Genomic DNA, 16,244 nt, shown 5'->3' with positions numbered 1-16,244 from the left:
AATAATTATTTGAAACACAAAGGCCCCAATCCTACAATGACATCTGTGCAGGTGCAGAGGCTCATGAAGAATCATGGCCTAAATGCTTTGTAGCCATTAAAAGCTTGCACTTTCATATCCTAATCAGTAGCTGATTCCCTCCCCCCTTGAGCACTCTTGTCTGATTATAGATGTAGTATCTCAAATAGAGCTCAGTGAATAATGTTTGTGGATACTTTATGTTCAAAATGTTGCTAAAAATATTTTGTTCTTGACTGTTAAATGGGTAGCCTATCTGCAAAAGCAGATGTTAATTGAGTACGGTAATTTTATTTGAATAATGTTGTGAACATTGGATAAATATTATTCAGCCATAACTCTTTGAAAATAACCATCATGGTCCTTTAGAAAGTCTATAATACTTTATAACAGTGGTTTTCAACCTGTGGTTCGCAGATCCCTGGGGGTCCACAGACTATGGCCAATAAGATTTCCAAAGGGTTTCCGCACCTCCATTCAAACTTTTTAGGGGTCTGCAAATGAAAAGAACATTAAAAAAAACACTGCTTTATAACAATTTAATAATAAAAAAGAAAGAAACTTCAAAAAGTAAACTTCAAAAAAATTAAAAAGCCAGAGTCAAAATCCAGTTCTGAATTTAATTGTTCTATAGCTTTGTAAGGCTGAAAATATCTGTATGATGATAGTAACCAGAACTGCAAACAAGTTGTGTATAATATTTTACTGAGAATTATAGTATACTACACCTAATATTTGTGGGGCTTGTTGCCTCTGCAGTCCAAATGACTCTTGTTCTGTATAGTATCTGCCTCTGAACATCTATACAGTATTTGCTAATGATCGAATAGCTTGTGTATACCTCTCAAAGATTAAATCTTCTCCTAACGAAAATGTAAACTCATTGGGGTCATCAGCAAAATCTTTTATTGAATCTGCTAAATATTCAAGTTAAAGGAAGCTTTTCAAAATATGAAATCAATACATGCATTTTGTGGCATCAAATGATTGGTCCTTCTTTGATGCTGCTCTGCTCTTCTATCCAAAGTACTTCATGTTCCACACCAAAGGCAACACTTCACTTTGAACAACTGGAGTTCAAACTGTGCATAAAAAACATATTTAGCTAGTCTGAGTGCTTTTCTCTTCAGCTGTGTAAGGCTTTATCCAAACGTTCCCTTTCTTTAACTTTAACACTGCTGTTGCTGAAATAATGTGAAAAATAAGGCCAAAGGTATTATTAAATTGTAAAAAAAGTAAGTGAAGTGGATGTAAAATTTCACCTGTAATAATTCTACAATATGAAGGAACGAGATGAATGCAGTACTGTCATCGATGCGATAAGGTAAATACTGAATAATTATAAAATTATTAATAGACCTTGATTCTTTCTAATTCTTAACTGTTCTTACAATGTTATTCAGATGTGTGTACAATCTTTAAATATACTTTAACTAAGTCCTAGTCTACACTACACAGTTAGATCGACATAAGGCTACTCCTGGTTCCCCACTCCTGGCTGGGCCGCTGCCCAGGCTCCCCGCTCCCTGCTGGGATGCCAGGTGGCTGGTACACTCCCAGCGGGGAGGCGAGAGCAAAGGGGCAGCCAGGTGCTTGGCGGGGAGCTACAAAGAGCTGACAGCCCAGGCTCTCAGCCCCTCACACGGCCCCTCTCAAGTCGGTGGAAGTGTTCCTGATGAGAACGCGCACCACTGATAGAAGGAGGGCAGTGTCAACGTGAACCAACACAGTATTACCGCAGTGGCTGTAAGTCAACCTATGTTAAGCTTGTATTGTAGACATACCCTTATTATATACCAGGCATGGCCAAACCGCGGCTCTTTGACAGGTCAGATATGACTCACGGAGCTTGGGGCTTCACTTTGTGTGGGGGGACGAGCCGGCGTTCGTGGCTTCACCCTGCAGTGGGGCGAGGCAGTGCTTGCGGCTCCAGCCCTGCGGAGCGGGGGGCGCGGAGGCTCAGGGTTTCACCCTGCAGCGGGGTGAGCTGGAGCTCATGGCTTCAGCCCCGCCGGTGTGGGGCGCTGATGCTCAGGGCTTCAGTCCCACAGGTGGCACCTAGGCTGTGCTTCAGCTGCACATGCTCATTATAACAGGAAATGGCGTAACTGTAGTGCTGTGCAGATCTCATGTGCTGTGATCTCCCTGTGTGCTGCACACTACCGATGGTGTTTACTGTTCATAAGTCGCATTTGAATAGTTTTAGATTTAAATGTTAACCCTAAGTTAATTTTGTGGATGACAATGACATCTTCAAACTGAAGGTGAGGCACGGCACAGCACAGAACTCACGGCCCAAAGGCCTATCTCCTATTGTGGACAGGACTTTTCCTTTTCTTCAAGGAAAGAAATGATAGGCTCTAAGTTCCACAGACCTATTTAAGACATTGCTGGTTGATAACCACCTCACAATACAGTAGAAAGAGAGGTCATTAGGTTTGTCTTCAAGATCCAGCTCTTAAATGAAATTTTTGAACTGTTAATGAGTCTTCCCATTCGAGCGGATGAAATTGACAATTTTAGGACTATTTTCGTAACATTTTCATACTTGAAGTATCTGCCTGTGAGATGTTCATGATGGATGATGCAATGAACAAGAAGAAACTGGAAATTTGGGATCACTTTTCAAGAGTATGATAAGGCTTTTCTCCCCCGCCATTGCAGGTGCTCCGTCCATTGCAACACTGACAAGTTTATCCAGTGGTATGTCGGCTTTTGTCAATGCTTTGTCAAGTGCGTTCTACACCGCGAGTTGTTTCTTTTAGTGCCACTAAGTCCAAAATTTCTTCTTTCACCATTTCATCTGCGGAAACATAGTGAACAAATATTGCTAGTTGTGGTTTATCTTGAATATCTGTGGATTCACCGACAGCTAAGCTGAATGGTAGAGAATTCTTTAGATCATTTTGCATGTTGCTTGCAACATCACCACTAATCTGAGAGATCCGCCTCTCCCTAGTGTGGTACGAAATTGGAATTTGCTGTATTAGTTCTTGAAGTTTTGTGTTCTTTGGATCTAAAATTGCAACCACTTCTGCAATATTCTTGTTAACAAATTCTCCATCACAATATGGACGTTTAGCACAAGCGATATTCCACGCCATAGCAAAACTAGCTTCAGTTGTTGTGTCAGCTTCCTTACTGAATGCAGAAAGTAGTGTCTTTTGACTGTTGAGGTGTAATTTTAATGTGGTTACCTTGTTTTTCCTTAATTCTGATCCAGGAGGGTACTTAGACGAGAAGTTATTGTGATTCGCTTCGCAGAGACATTGCAAGTTGCTCACTTTGTAGTAAGAGAGTGATGCATTGCAGATTAGGCACAGGGGTTTGCCACATTTACTAGTGAATGCAAAATCTTCCTCCCATTCTGGCTGAAATCTTCAGTTTTTGTCTAAGATGAGCGTGTCCCATTTCCACAAGCGAACAAAAGGCCAGATTTTAGCAAGAATATGCACAAGTGGCCCCATGGGTGTGGCAGTTGAGATTGCAAGGAGCTTCCCTACCCACTTTTGCACAGGACTGGCCTGTATCCTACTGGGGGACATAGTTCCTACTCCCTCCTAACACCCTTTGTAGCATCCAGCAGAGCTCACCAGAAGGAGCGGGGAGTATGCTGCCATCTCTTTGAGAGTGGGGGAGCTGGTAAGCACTGGAAGGAAGAATTCCTCCTAAGTCTGAAAATTACCTAAAGGTAACTCTGAATCAACCAGAATTCTTCCTGGAGATCCTGTCTGCTGTATGGTCCCGCCTTACCTTCTAACATACACCTAGTACACAATATATCCCCTTGGTTATTTGGATTTATTTTGCAATGGAATTTGGCAAAATTCCACCCTGGAACAAGGTGCAAATTGTTCACAAATGACAATTTTGTGTGATTCACAAAAGCAGAACCAGCCTTGTTATCTGCTGACATCAGAATATCTTTATCTTTTTATTCACAATCCAGTTTACGGATTACCACCATATTAAACCAACTTCATGCAGTATGTACTCTGCAATGAGGATAGGCCAAAGTATTGGGGTTTTGCACAGCTGTACTCAGTAAACGGGCTTAGCAAAACAACAATTAAACTTTTTCTGTCAGTGCTCCTTAAATAATAGTCATACACTTTTGTGGCGTCATCACATTCTTCCCAGCAACCCATGAGTAGCTGTACATGAAGATGGGATTTGCACAGTGAAAGGAGTGAGAGCTGGGGGCTCTTCTGAAATAAAAAATTGAAAAGGAATTTGTTTTGTTTTTCTGAATTACCGTAATTGTCTCACCACTTCATTGGAAACTGCACCCTTTTATACTAAAAGAGACATTGGAAACAAATGAGCTAGTACTTCTGTGATATAATTTTCTACTCATACAGAATATAACCATTTATCAAATGAATTTGTGCCATTTCAGTGAAAACTGTTGTTTTCAGAGTTTAGGCACATTGCTTATTGTTTCTAGTTTTTGTTTTAATTTTATCTGTTTTGTGTGTATTTGACAACAGATGTCTTTATTTGTTCACACTCTACTTAAGGATCACCATTTTTATGTCACTCCTAGAAATACCTACCAGCTGTATTTCCTGTTGTGTGACATCATAGTCTTGGCCATCACCGCTATTCCCAAAAGTGCTGCATGACTGGAGAAAGGCCAGAAAAACAAATTTCAGACCCTGATTTGAATTTGTCCAAGTTCCAGTGTTCTGTTTCAGATTCAGCTCTGCTTTACTCCACAGTCCTTTGGGGCCTGGTTCACCAGTCCAACAAAGCACTTCTGTGTGAAGTGGGAATGTAATATTTTTTATAAATCCTATGTTTTCCTGTTTCCCCTATACTTTGCATGGCTACCCAGTGGGGAAACAAGGACTAAGCCATGGTCTACACTGTGGGGGGGATCGATCTAAGTTACACAACTTCAGCTATGTGAATAACGTAGCTGAAGTCGACGTACTTAGATCTACTTACCGCGGTGTCTTCATTACAGTGAGTCAACTGCTGACGCTCCCCTGTCGACTCTGCCTGTGCCTCTTGCTGAGCTGAAGTACAGGAGTCGACGGGAGAGCACTCGGGGATTGATTTATCGCGTCTAGACTAGATGCAATAAATCGATCCCCGCTGGATCGATCGCTGCCCATCGATCCAGCCGGTAGTGAAGACATACCCTAAGTTTGCTTTTAGGAAGAGCTAAGAGTCATGGGTGTGTGTCTCACCGAGGTGTCTCAGCAGACTGAATGGGTCATTAAAAAGTAATGACTGAGGATGACCCATAACAATGGAAAATCTGAGAAGACAGTGGAAAGCCCACTCATCAGGACATTAACACCTAGCAACCAATGACCCAGAGAGAGGAGGATTTCACTGCCTCTCTGCAGGGAAGTGAGCAGAGACCCCAGCTCAAGAACAAAGGACTGGGATGTGTGAAGTCGGGGTGGGGGGGGTGGGGGGGGTTAAGAGTTGGTTTTTGGAAGAAGCTTGTTGCTTTCTCACCTGGCAACTGACTAAAGCTGTGTTTACACTAGCAAGCTTACAGCGGCACACCTGTACCGATGCCACTCTATGCCGACAGGAGAAAGCTCTCCTTTCGACATAATAAAAGTGCCTTCACGAGCGGTAGCAGCTATGTTGGTGGGAGAAGCTCTCCCGCCGACATAGCGCTGTTCACACTACTGCTTATGTATGTTGCTCTGAGGGGTGTTTTTTCATACCCTTGAGCAACATAGGTTTTGCTGACAAAGGTGATAGTGGAGACATGGCCTAAGGAAGGAAGTCAGAGAGAGCAACAGAGAACCTGAAAAAGAGAGTTAACCACAGCTTGGCTGGTGCGCTGAACTGACCAGAGAGGACAATGCTTTACCCTGCATTTTTCTGTTCTAACCTAAGGACTTACTATGTTGCGCTCCAGTTGACTAATAAACCCTACTGTTTTGAAAATGGCGCTCATGGTGTGAAGCAGGTGTGATGAAGTCCGAGAGGTTCAGTCTCCGGAGGTGATTAGGCCATGTGGAAGAGTTGACCACTTGGGGTCTGGCACATCAAAGGGGTTCTTCCAAGAGACTTTTGCAAAGATGGGGGTTTAGCACTGATCCTGTGTATGCATGACAACTTCATCATCTGACAAAGTATTTTGCTGAATTAGAATGGACTTTAGCACATGCTTAAGTGCTTTGCTAACTGGAGTCTTGAAGATGTTATTCCTGGGGACAGCAGTCCTTCACCTGTGGGTAGTTAAGATACCCAGTCTGTTAGCAATACTGTGAGCTGGGGGTCAGTGGTAAGGGTGAACCACCATTTCAGAAATGCCACTGTACAGTTACACAACCCATGCATGTAAAGGATTTACATATATATTTCATCTGTTCTGCTGCTTAGTTACCCTCAACAACAAAAAATACATAAGGAATCGAAGAATATTTTACATGAATCAGCTGCTAAATCAAAATTCAATCATTGAAAAAAAATGTAGCCTACAAAAGGCAACAAGGTGTTCTGCTAAGACTCAGAGAAACAAAATGGAAAACTACTAAAAATGTCCTCCATCCCCACAGTGTACAACCAAGCAACAGAATGACACCAGGGAAATTCAAATGATAAAAGATTTGTGATGAAATATTAATGAAACCATACTATGGTCTTAACTGCTATAATTTAACACACTGTATGGTATAAATATTTTAGAAATGTGGTAAAATGAAATATTAAGAAGGGGTTAAGGGATAATAATATACATCCTAATTGGCAGAGATGTATACCTCATACTTAATTTATGTTTATACTTCTGCTCCGCAGCCATCTTACAAGATTTCTGTGTGCAAGTATGCTTTGTGTGTGTTTATAAAATATAGACACTGATCTATGTATAGATTGATGTAGGGGTGTGTGTGTCAGTAAAATACGGGGATCCTAGCACACATGGATCTCCCTTCTCCTGGATAACGGAAAGGGGTCCCCAATGCCTGTGTAGCAGCATCCCCTTTCCCTCTCAAGGGCACATAATGAGATTCACAAACCATTCCCCCACAGATTCCCTGCAGCAAAAACATTCAGCTGTATTATCTTTCTGTGCCCTCTATCCACAGTTGGGGGGGTACCCCTTAAAGTCTGGTCCCACACATGGCTACCTGCTATGGAAGCTCTGGCAGTACAGTTGCTTTGGAGCCATGCTGGCAGGAAGTGATGGCAGGCTGCCGGGGTACAGCTTCTCCACATGGAGGGCGTTGGTCTCAATAGGTACATCTACACTTCACACTTCTTATGGTGGTGGGTAGAGTAGAAGTACATGGCTAGTCATCCCTAACGTGGGTATAAATAGCCGTGTAGGTGGTGAGGCACTGCTTAGGCGAGTAGAATAAAGATGCGCCTGAACCCTGTGGGTATGTCCCCAGGTATATACTCCATATGGCTTTCTACAGCCCAAGCAATGCCTCCCTATCTGCTCTGCTATTTTTAGCAGCATACCGTCCAGCTCCTGGAGCCTTTCCCCATAGCAGGGAAAGGCTCTGATAGCAGGGGAGGCAGTGGGGAAAGGCTCCAACAGTGAAGCCTTTCTGCATTGCCTTCACCCCCACCAGAGTTTTCATTAACACCTGTGGCTACACACCACAGTGCAGATGCAGCTTGCTTTTCACTGTGGCATGTAGCTACACAGACCCTACATGCTACCAATACCGATGTGCAGTGTAGACATAGCCTTACTGATCCCCAAGGTACCACATGATTTTTGGGCATACTCTGCAGCCTCCTACACAAGCGAGAGGGCAAGCTGTGCCTCCCCAGATGGAACCGCTGGAGACAAATCAAGGAAAACGTATTGATCTTTCTTCCCCTTTCAACCTCTCCTATGAGCTTTCCCACATGGGGAGGCAATTGGCCCCTCTGTTTTTGCAGATACTAATGTGTGGTAACTATTAACACTTTAACAGTGCATGTGTGTGTGGAGGATTGATGTGTCAATCTCATCTATCATATACTGTATGTGGGGGTTATTTCTGTGTGCTAAATAGCATAAACCACACACTTTTGACTACCTCACTTGCTCTCTGCCCATTGATCCCTATTTCCCAGGACGCATTGTAATAGTATGAACCTCTTTGCAATTTCTGACACTTTATAAAAAGCAGCCTTCCAGAGACTTCCAGAGAAATATTTCCTCCTTCTCCTCTCTAATGTGGAATTTCCCCACAAACATAGAGATCTGAAATGCAGAACAAAGGTTTTCACCTCTGGACCAGTGATAGGTTAAGGTCTGATATCTTGGGTAGAGCTGGCCATTTCCTGTGGGGGAAAAAAAAAGACAAATAGCCAAAATTTTGAACATTTTTGTGGAAAAAAATAATCCCTTCCTCCCCCCTAAAATTATTTTGGATCAATTGAAACATGTTATTTCAATAAACGTTTCATTTTGATTTTGGCCCTTTTTAAAATGTTTTTAATATAAAAGTAAATTTTGAAATAAAAAGTCACTTCAAAATAGAAAGTCAAAACTTTTCATTCTGAAAATGATGAAACAGGACATTTCAGCATTTATGATTTTTTTCCCCAATTTTTGTAAATAAAATTTCTTCAAAATATACATGATTTCATGAAAAAAATGGTTTTGTGGCATTTTTCTCACAGAAAACTGTTTTGACAAACATTTTCCAACCAATTCTAATCTTGTGACCCGTGAAGGCTTGAAGTGAAAGATTTCTACTAGAAAGGGGAGACTCCAAGCATCCCTTTGGGATATGCAGGCTTGCTTCTAGCCCTGAGATAGCCCCCTTTAAAGTACAACAATCATTTGTGTGATAAAATCTACATTGGGTACTTTTAAAAGAAATAGTTATACTCTACTTTCTTCCTCTAAGATCAGTATAGTTAGACACAGGGGCGGCTCTATGTTTTCTGCCGCCCCAAGCATGGCAGTCAGGCAGCCTTTGGGTCTGCTGGTCATGCGGATTCGGCGGCGTTTCTGTGGGTGATCTGCCGGTCCCGCACCTTCGGTGTACGCGCTGCCGAATTGCCACCGAAGCCACGGGACCCGCAGACCTCCTGCAGGCATGCCACCGAAGGCTGCCTGACTGCCGCCCTCACAGCGACCAGCCCGCCGCCCCCCACGGCTTGCTGCCCCAGGCACACGCTTGCTCCGCTGGTGCCTGGAGCCGCCCCTGGTTAGACAGCTTAGCTTTGCAGCTGAAGGAACAGAAAATAACAGTCCTAATACATTATCATAAAAAATGTTTCTCAAATATGTGGCATAAATTCTTATTATTGTGGTGCCAAGTTTTTGGAGATTTTTTTGCTCATTTGGGATGTCCTACAGAATGCACTCGGCTTAGCTACTAGGAGGAATGATGCCAGCCAAAATTCATGCCAATAAATGAGCTAAAATTGATTGAAACCAAAAGGAGAGCTTTCACTACACCAGCCAGGCAAGAGGGAGAGTTTTTCCTTTGCTTCTAGCAGGGCTGGGGAGCTGATTTTACCTCCTGCCAAGATGAAGCACTGCAGCTTGTAAAGGGTTAACAGGTCCCAGCTTGTCACATGGCTGGCTGGGGTGGACTAGAAAAGGCAGGGAAAGCTGGGTCAAAGGGGAGGAGGGATATGGCTGGGGGGACAGAAGACTATGCCTTCAACTTCTCTCTGGCTAAAGTTGGGGAAAACCTCTGGAGGTTTGATTGTTGTTTTTGCATAGTGTTTTTGTGACTCTTTGGCAGATAGTAAATGAGTCCTAAGGAACGGGCTTTAAAAGGACTGAGACCTGGGGCTTTATGTCCATTTCCTGGCTGGTCAAACTGCCCACTGGTTTCACACACATAATATGTATAATACACTCAGTCTACACATATGTAGAGTTTTAACCCCCGCCACACCTTCCAAATGCCCTCACCCCATATTCACGCACACCATTCCGTTTCCCAGCCTTACATTGCTTTGGCTGCTAGGGCCAAACACACACTTGCCCTTCCACTTTTTATATTACCCCAAAAGCAGGACAAACATAGTGTTATATACAATGTGATAACGAATGTAATAGCGAAGAACAGCATCTTGCAGATCTTTTTTTGAAACACATTTTCCATTCAATGCTGATTTGAAATAAATCCTTTTTTACTTTAGCAAAATAGCCTCTCAAGTCTTCATTAAGGGGGGATTATGAAAAATATTCAGTTGCTATGGGAAACAATGGGCAGGCTAGCCTAACTCATGTTCACTTTCACCAGAAGGCTTTATTGCAAGTCTTGTTACTAGTGTCATTGTCAGTAATAAATATTTTCATTTTCTTCTGCGGGTATGGCAAATAGATTTTGTTAGTGAGTGACCCTTGTGCATTAACTGTATTGTTCATGATTTAGTGAACCAGTCAGCTGAAATATTACTAATGTTTTCACAACTCAGTCTGATTCCAGTTGTGCCATGAGGATGACATTAAGTGTACTTGCAGATGAATAACAAATAAGATGGCTTATACATGTGTTTTGAATCGATACAGAAATGAACCTAGAGGTCACGGTTTTATTGGCAGTCGGGATCGGATGTTGAAGAAATGACTGAAACAAAATGACAACTTGTTGATTTTTATTTACTAAAAATAACAATGGTTGGGCATGTAGAGAATTAGTGCACCCTGAATTCACACTTCTGCCAGTTCAGATGTCCAAAGATTTCATGTCAGCACTTAGAAAACAATAAGAATAATTCATACCCTTTAAGCTTCTTACATGCTAAGTCTCAGAGCAGTGCAAACAAACAAGTACTAGAAAACAGAGCAGAATAAACACTAAGATTAAGTGATTAAGAGAAGACCAGCATATATATTAGTACTATCACCATCCAAGTGTCTCAAAGCACTTTACAATTTTAGGGCCAGGTTCTGTCACAATTTACCTGAAGTAGCACACTACCCAAGTTGAGAATCCTTGAGAGGAGGAAGGTACCTCTTCCTGTGAGTAAGGATGGCAGAACCTGGGTGGTAGCTTTACAACACTCCGGAGAGATGTTATTGTGTCTTTAGCTTTCTGCAATACAAAAACAATATGAAGAAACCACACTGGTACCAATGGATTCCAAAAAAACGGTTTGCTGAATGAACACAAACATGCAAGCTACATGCTTACCTCCCTCCCCCACAGAAAGGATGTGGACAAATTGGAGAGAGTCCATTGGAGGGTAACGAAAATGATCAGGAGGCTGGGGCACATGACTTATGAGGAGAGGCTGAGGGAACTGGGCTTGTTTAGTCTGCAGAAGAGAAGAGTAAGGGGGAATTTGATAGCAGCCTTCAACTACATGAATGGGGGTTCCAAGGAGGATGGAGTTAGGCTGGTCTCAGTGGTGGCAGATGACAGAACAAGGAGCAATGGTCTCAAGTTGCAGTGGGGGAGGTCTAGGCTGGATATTAGGAAATACTATTTCACTAGGAAGGTGGTGAAGCACTGGAATGGGTTACCTAGGGAGGTGGTCGACTCTCCACCCTTACATGGTGTCAAGTATCAGAGGGGTAGCCATGTTAGTCTGAATCTGTAAAAAGCAACAGAGGGTCCCAATACTTCTGTTAGTCTTAAAGGTGCCACAGGACCCTCTGTTGCTCTCCACCCTTAGAGGTTTTTAAGGCCCGGCTTGACAAAGCCCTGGCTGGGATGATTTATTTGGTGTTGGTCCTGCTTTGAGCATGGGGTTGGACTAGATGACCTTTTGGGGTCTCTTCCAACCCTAATCTTCTATGATTCTATTCTATGATTCCTCTGGCTGGTTTCTGGAAGTTTCTAAAACTGAACACAGGAATAAACATTACACAGGTAAATATTATTGTTCCCATTTGCAAGATGAGGCAATAAGTGATTGTGATTTATCCAAGGTCATACACAAAGTCTTTGAAAGATCCAGGAATAGAACACGGGCCTTCTGATTTACAAGCTTGTGTCTTAATCAGAAGACCATTCTTTATCCCCTGAATAAGACCACCAAAGCACAAAAAAGGTGATTCAGCACAGATAATGAGGAATTGAAATGAAATATATATGAACAGAGAACATTCAACTGGAAACAAAAAACAGATAAGCTGCTCTAGAACATATGATAAACTCTGCAAGGCTGATTAGCTGCTATTACTGCTAAGTGCCTAGTCACTGTAGCATTTTAATCACTAGAAATACAAAGTTAAAGCAATCAGTTTAAATCTTAACTATAGATAAAATAAATAAATTGAAAACAGTTAAAGCATATTATAATGGTATGCCAAAACTTTAAAAACAGACAAACCCTGTGACCTTATGCTCATTTTATGGAATGTCAGTTTTCCTGGTACATTTTAGGTCAGGGGATGGAGTATTCCAAACACTCAGAATAGCTGGAAATGGCAGAGATGGTACCATCTTTTACCTTTCGGTCTCTTGGGACAAGTCATATCTCCTAATCAAAAAGGTTAATATGGAATGCAGGATGTTTAATGCTAAGCTACCTAGGATTCAGTATATGTAGGTCGTCAGATATTACAATTAAAATCTTAACATTGATCTGTGATCCAAGAAGCAACCCATGAAACAACTGGAAGACTGTCTGTTAGCCCCAACACTCATGCTGCTGTATTCTTTTCCAGTTTCAGGCTCAAAATAATTATTAACATTTGCATGCTGCATTGAAAATGGTTAAATTTGTTTCATTAAAGTGAAATTTGATGAGAACTGGAGGTGAGGCGGACATTTCTTCAACTTTTTTTCCATTTTCTGCTAATACAGAATCAATTGGGTATAGCTTTGTCTATGGCATTTTCCAGACTTTCTGAGCTCTAAACAGTGCAACTTTAATGTTTCCTTAAAATTTTTCAATTACGTTTCTCCTAGGTTTTTTTCAAAGATAAAATATAGGAAAAGAGATACATATTTTGGTACATAATCCACTATTCCATGCAATGACCTCCACACAAAGAGGCAAGAATTTCTACACAGATCTGCATTATTCTCCAAATGCTGTAAGACATTCTCATTGACTTCAAATATTCAATATATATTCGATTAAGCAGTTAAGTAGCAAAACGTGCATGCACATTGCTCTCTACCTTTGCTCAGAACATGCATGACAGATATTAAAAATATAATTATGATTGTTAAAAATCTTCTATACATTCTTTAAGTGTAATTTTCAAATTCTCATAACTCAGCCAAATCAAAACCAGTTTTCACAGGAACACTTAACTGGTTTTCCAAGAGAAGGATATTTACCAGTTTCTAGCTTTGTACTCCTAGTCTTTTACTGCTGGGGTGTTCAAAAGATATTGGAAGAAAATGTTTGTAATGGGGAAAATTAGTTGGTTGGTTGACTCTCCTTTTTTTTTTTCCAAAACAAATTACCTAGTTTTTGCTCCCACTTTAAAAAATAAAGCTGCTCAGGCAGAGACAATGCCTGGAAATTTTACCCCTAATTAGTGACATTATCTGCAAGTTATTAGTAACTGAAAACTGAAAGTTAGAATGTAAACACTCATGTAACCTGAACTACAGAAGCTTTTTATATATTTCTGTGTGTAATGTAGAGAATACATGATATTTTGGTGTCAGAGAGGTTAGACAGAATGAACTTGGCATTATACATGAGTGGTAAAATCAATTAGTCAATTAATCAACAGCGTGCCATCGCTGGTAAATAGTATCAATGGTCAATGAGGGTCTGGCGGAGAATCTTGCCTGCATGCTTGGGGTTCTACTGATCGCCATATTTGGGGTCGGGAAGGAATTTTCCTCCAGGGTAGATTGGCAGAGGCCCTGGGGGTTTTTCGCCTTTCTCCGCAGCATGGGGCGGGGGTCGCTAGCTGGAGGATTCTCTGCGACTTGAAGTCTTTAAATCACAGGATTTGGGGACTTCAACAGCTGAGTCAAGGGAAAGGGGGTGGGTCAGCTTTTGTGGCCTGCATCATGCAGGAGGTCAGACTAAATAATCATAATGGTCCCTTCTGGCCTTAAAGTCTATGAGTCTATGAGTCTATGGTGACTTATTCAGGTCATCCCAAACAAGTGCCTATAAAATCTTCACATAAAACCATCCTATATGCTATATGTGCCATATATATTACATAAAGTCTATTTTAGCAATGTTTAGAGGGATTTTTTTAAGAGGACTGGACCATTTTTTGTGTCCATCTACCTGTAAAGCCAGCTGTATTCATCACCATGGAATCCAACTGAGCAGGATCCAGTGGGAGATGAAAATTATAGTTAATACATTTAAAACTCCTCTAATCTAAAATAACTTTTTAAAAACAACAATGTATTTGTATTTCAAAGGGCTAGTTAAAGCAATTATTTTTAAATGAATAGAAATAAATAAATACATGCAGTTACGTACCTAAGATTATAGTTGTTAACAATGTAAAGAGAGAACTCCGTAAGTTCCTGAGATATCAGAATTTTACTGGTCCAGAACTAAATAGTATCTGTCCTGCATGTTAGATCAGGGGAATTTGGGGGGGGGGGGAATTCCATATTTAGGGTGGGGAGAAGACATTTTTTCTTTAGACAGTTGATTTAAAATATATATCTGGGAGCTGTTTCCAGCTACTCAGCTATAGACAATTTCTGCTTTTATAGATACCTGTGCACTAGTACCGACCTCACAGGGGGTTGTGTTCATGTAACTAAACTTAATTAGATGCTTAGTGAAACTAGTGGAAAGTTCCTTTATTGTAGACTTATAGCCTTGGCTGTAGTATGTCTTGTATTGAGGACTATGAGAAGCCAAGGTATCAGTTGTATTAAGAGCAGCAACAGTGGCCTAAACTTCACCTTTCTCCTGTCAGTTTGATTGGCTATAGTAGGTTTTACAGCATGTGTATACTGAAAATTGCTGAAGATGCAAGCTATATTTTAAATTTCTCAAGGCAACAAGGAGTGGTGGGAAAAAATCACCCGAACATATTGGATGCACGAAACATTGATATGCAAGTGAGATTGAAATAACATCTAATTAAAATCATATGAAAAATGACTTGAAAAGTGGATTTGGCATAACATTTACTAGGCTATCACTAGTATTACCACGTGGCTTAACTTCCATGTAACCATTTCCATTTCAGATCTGCCTGCCAGTTAGCCAAACATTACCAAAGAGATAACAGAATAGAAAGATCTCACTTATTCACCCAGTTATGATGGAAAACAAAGAGTTAAAACAGCTTTTGCTTGCAACCTGTAAATCGACATTTAGGTATTGGGATGAGGAAGCATTTCAGCTTTGTGCCTGACCGTTTGAGTCAGTTGTTTTTCATTTGAAGCTGGAACACAGAGGATGTTCATGTTGTGACTTTTACTTATTTATTTATTTATTTGCATCCTGGAGTTTGGAGATTGGAACAGCAGTAAAGCAAAGAGCATCTATGCCTGAGATTACCCTGGCAGTGACCAGGTACAACTCACAAAGCTGCTACTTAGAATTTAAGCCTTAATTCGAACAGGTTTGTGGCAAGGAAGAGGGATAAAATATGCGGTATCGTTAAAAATAGGTTTATGAATATGGACTAGGACTCCTGTGTTTGTAAGAGATGGTAAACTCAGAAGTACATGTATCTCTATGCAGAATTCCTCTGGGTCACCCGGATGACTGGTACTTGAACCCTGCATGAAGATGCAAGGTAATTACTACTGAGTAACAGTGGCAGGTGCATCTTATTAGCTCCAGAGATGACATAAGAGAAGCCTCTCTCTCATTCTCTGAGGCAAAGAGAAATAGAGGCTGGGACAGAAGAGGAACAGCTACACTTGAAAAGAAAGCTTTGCCTGTGTTTGTTTCATTACTGTTGTATCTAAATTACCGATGAAACCAAACCCCAGCGGTGGTGTACGTTTGGACTTTATCTTAAATGTATCTATTTTGTATGGTCCTTGCTGGAAATGCCACTTGCTTGTAGTATTTTTTGAATAAGAATTAGAGTAAGGGATTAAGGGTACAAGGCTTCACCCCAGGAGCCCTTAATAGAATGATGTCATATTTTCACTTTCTGTGCTCTAAGGATTTGTTTCCCAGATTGATTCCCTTATTATTTGAAGTTGGTGGTAGTATTGCATAAACCCATTGGGCTATATGTAGTATTGTGCCAGTTTATATTATACTAGACGTGCTCTGTGCATGTGCTCATGCACACATGCATGCCTTTGTGCATTTATATCTGCGTGTTATATTTCATGTGTGAAATATGTGGTGCTGTGATGTGGAATAAAGATTTTGTGAGCATGCGTTTGGGTTTGGCACTTACTGATGAGTGATGAAATCCACAA

General features: G+C 41.1%; 1 protein-coding gene across 2 annotated transcripts in view; it reads left to right on the top strand.

The window, feature by feature from the left end:
- Window positions 1-16,244, top strand: part of PTPRN2 (protein tyrosine phosphatase receptor type N2) — a 942,968-nt gene that overhangs the window by 621,068 nt on the left and 305,656 nt on the right. The gene's annotated exons all lie outside the window — the stretch shown is intronic.

This window comes from Chrysemys picta, chromosome 2 (genome assembly GCF_011386835.1).
Source record: "Chrysemys picta bellii isolate R12L10 chromosome 2, ASM1138683v2, whole genome shotgun sequence".
Taxonomy (NCBI): Eukaryota; Metazoa; Chordata; order Testudines; family Emydidae; genus Chrysemys; species Chrysemys picta.
Note: the sequence above shows the minus strand (reverse complement) of the source record. Positions and strands in the feature narration are given on the sequence as shown.